Source organism: Ursus arctos, chromosome X (genome assembly GCF_023065955.2).
Source record: "Ursus arctos isolate Adak ecotype North America chromosome X, UrsArc2.0, whole genome shotgun sequence".
NCBI lineage: Eukaryota > Metazoa > Chordata > Mammalia > Carnivora > Ursidae > Ursus > Ursus arctos.
In genome coordinates this window covers 89,908,647-89,912,711 of record NC_079873.1, presented here as the reverse complement: position 1 = coordinate 89,912,711, position 4,065 = coordinate 89,908,647, and positions in this window count along the sequence as shown.

Genomic DNA, 4,065 nt, shown 5'->3' with positions numbered 1-4,065 from the left:
GCTGGTTGTAAATCCAGGACCTGAAAATGCAGAATCTTCTGCCTTCCAAATGCATCCACAACTGAGTGACTAGAATCATCTGTAGCTGGTCAGTTGGTTAGGAAAGTGTGAATAGACCAAGTCTCCACCATCTTTTAGAACTCCAGAACCAGCCTCACTGTGTCTCTTTGATGTGCCAGGATCATTTGGGCAGTGCTCCCTCAGAGATCTGAGGCCAGAGCTGGGCATTGTGTTGCCTCAGTGCTCTCTTTTTGCATTTTCAATCTTTTACTGCCTGTTTACCCAGTTCCTTATGTTAGAATACATGTTGAAATACCTAATACAGTTTCTGTTTTTCTATGGAAGTGTTTTTTTTTTTCAGTGTCTTGATAGATAGATTGAGTCAGTCAAGAGATTTGTTGCATTTCCCATAATTTTCAAGATTTTTGACACTGACCCAAATCCTAAGCACCAAAATAGGCCAGGAGGCTAAAAGGGCAAAATTTTTTTGTAAGTCCTTCATTGGCTTCTTTTAACTTAATTATCTGCAATTAGTCTTCAAGGAAGAGAAACACGCGGAGGTCATTTGTGGGTGTGTTTTAGTCTATTCAGAGCTTCACGACCTAAATATGCCTGATTTCTGTATGTATCAGAGGATTACAGGAGTGCTGAGGTAGTAATCTCCTCGAATACCCCACTGGCCTAGCCCCTGTTTTCCAGCTATAAGGAGCCTCGTTCGTTTCCCTGTTTATACTACGAATATATAACACTTCCTTCCGAGGTAGGCATTGACAAGAAATGATTGGGAAGAGCTGGTCTATTGCATTTCAAGCAGACTTTGCTAAGACCTCTAAGTTTAGTGTTCCCTGAAGTATATTCTGTGGAATAATGGTCTCTCATGAGGTTTGCAGGTGTAGCAAGGGGTAAAAGATGTTCTGTGGCCAAACTAATTTGGAAAGTTCTGGGTTAAGTAGCAGACTAACCATAGGTCTCAATTTACCCAGGACATTTCCAGTATGTGCTTGCTGTCTCAGTGTAATTATTAACAACATCCCCTTTGGCACTCAGAAGTGGCCTAGTTTGGGTGATTAATTATAGGTCACCCTATCTTTGAGACACAGAGTTTACTGCAGCATTTCCAACACTTAATTGTCTGTGGAACTTTTTTCAAGGGGTGTCTTACATGCTCCATGGAATATGTTTAGGAAACACTGTATTTGGATTTATTTGATCTTTTATGACTGTAAGTAGCTTGAAGCAGTGTAAAGGGCATTTAGTTTCATGAGGCCCATTCCCTCACTTCTGGGCAGAACAGAGGAAATGTGACTTTAGAATCCACAAGATTAGCCCTGGGCAGGCTTTTGAGGCTTGGAGTCTGAAGTCAACTGAGATGTTAGGAGGTGGGGAATTGATGTTGCAGCTGTTTTCTTTAGAATAATTCCCCATTCTTTCTATATTCTTGGAATCAGAGACTTTAACCACTGCAGGAGGAAAGAGAGAAAAAAGATCCCTGTGTTTTACATATGATCTCTATTCCCTAGATTTCCCTGCTGGATTCTATACCAGGTCTTCACAGCTGTGCTGATCCCAGTGTCATTCTGGAGTTCCAGTCCCTCAGCTCTCAGTTGACCATCAACCAATCTCTGTGAAAGTGTTAGTGGATAAGAACTTGAAACAATGGACCTCTACCTTAGAAACCATGAATGGCTGTCTTCTTTTGAAATCTCAGGGCCATGGAGTTCCATGAGAAGTAGGGAACTACTGCTTTATGTTATCATATTCTAATGGTATAGATTGTGGTTAAACACACAGACTTAGAATCAGACAAATCTAGGGGCGCCTGGGTGGCTCAGTTGGTTAAGTGTCTGCCTTCGGCTCAGGTCATGATCCCAGGGTCCTGGGATCCAGCACTGCATCAGGCTCCCTGCTCAGAGGCGAGTCTGCTTCTCCCTCTGCCTCTGCCCCTCCCCCTGCTTGTGCTCTCTCTCTCTCTCCCCCACCCTGTCAAATAAATAAAACCTTTATTTAAAAAAAAAGAATCAGACAAATCTAGATCTGAGTAACCATTGGCAATTAAATATTTTGAGCTTTGATTTCTTCATCTGTAAAATAAGGATAATGTTACCTTTCAGTAGGTTTGTTTGAAGGTTAAATGATGTAATGCTTATACGTTGACTGGCACAGTTCCAAGTATACAGTAACTGCTATATAACAAGTAACTAGAAATATTAGAAAATACAGAATTGACTTAGGTTTTGCACTCATACAGACCTGGATTTGAATTCTGATTTTGATCACAAGCTGTCTGATCACAAACTTAATCTCTCTAAGGATTAGTTTATTCATCTGTCAAATTGGGATATTAACAGTATCTAACTCACGGGATTTTGTACGTGTATGAGATAATGCATATAGTTTCTAGTACAGTACCTGGGATATAGAAAGTACTGCATTATTAGTATCATTTTTGTTTCTATTATTTATGCTTCTATTATAATTATTACTTGTGCTTCTATGGGGACTTGAAGACAACAAAGAATTTAAGGCACCAGAGAATGGTTTTATGATATTGGAGTTATGGAGGTCCAATGACAGTTAAGTGGGACAAGGGCTCTAATATCGTTGTCCACTTTCATTGAAATAATTCCTTGTAAAATGAATGCTGGTTCAGGTAGACTGGTCATGAGAATCACTGCATTGCAGCTATTGTGGTAAAGAGCTTCTTCAATGTAATTCCTGAGATAAAGGTAGTTGAGACAATTTCCTGGTGGATAATTGACTCTAAAACAATGATGAGTTAGAATAAATTATGAAATAAAATTCAAAATTTTCATTTCTTTCAACAAGAATATTATAAACCTTAATACAACTTAAAAATAGTGTTCTCATTGAATCTTTTACGGAAATATCAAGTGTGAATTTCCTTGTGAACTATATTTTTGGTGACCTCAACTGAAATACTTACCGACTTGGTCAATTTATGTTACTGCTTATGAGTCAGCTGTGCCCTTTTGATGAGTGGACTGTTTCACCATAATCTCTGGATGATTTTGATTGTCAGAATCTCTCTTTAGACTCTGTAGATTAATCATTCAGCTCTCAGAATGAAGTCCATGCTGGTTAAGAAAATGGAAATTAAGCACCAGAACAATTTGAGCACATTATAAACTTCCTTCTGTGAGAAAGTATGGATTTGTCATCTGAATGATTTTTCTATAATACAAATCTGATTATGCAAATTCTCCTGATTAAACCTTTCAACATGTTACTATTGCTCTCATGATAAAGATCAATTCCATTGCATGGGATACAAGACCCTTTGTCACCTGGCCCCTCATTAGTTCTTCACTATGTTCTTCACTCTTCCCCACCACCCTACTCCCTTGGTTCCTCCTCCTCCTCCTCCTCCTGCCTGTTCTCTCTTTCAGCCATACTAAACTATTGGCAGTCCCTTAGTCATGACACCATCTGTCATGCCTCTAGTCCTTAAAATTTACTACCATCTCTGCCTGGAACACACTTCAACCACTCCTGCTTTGGCTGACTACTATTTGTTCATTGTGGGACTAAATGTCATTTCCTCCAGAAAGTCTAACATGAGACAATCTTTTGTTGTTGTTGTTGAGTTTTTTTTATTATTTATTTGAGAGAGAGAGGAAACGCGAGTGAGGGGAGGGGCAGAGGGAGAAACAGACTCTCCACTGAGCAGGGAGTCCCACATGGGGATCGATCCCAGGACCCCAAGACCATGACCTGATCTGAAGGCAGACATTTAACTGACTGAGCCACCGAGGTGCCCCCTCCCCTTTATGTATATTCTTATTGTCAGTGTTTTGCAAACTTTTAAAATCCATATGTACTTTAAGTAAACAAGGATGCCCTATTCTCTTTGTAATTTAAAATATGAAACATTGGGGCGCCTGGGTGGCTCACTGGGTTAAGCATCTGACTCTTGATTTCAGCTCAGGTCATGATCTCAGGGTCCTGGAATTGAGCCCCAATTTGGCCTCCCCACTCAGAGGGGAGTCTGCTTGAGGATTTCTCTCCCTCTCCCTCTGCTGTGCTCCCTGCTTACAGGTGCTCTCT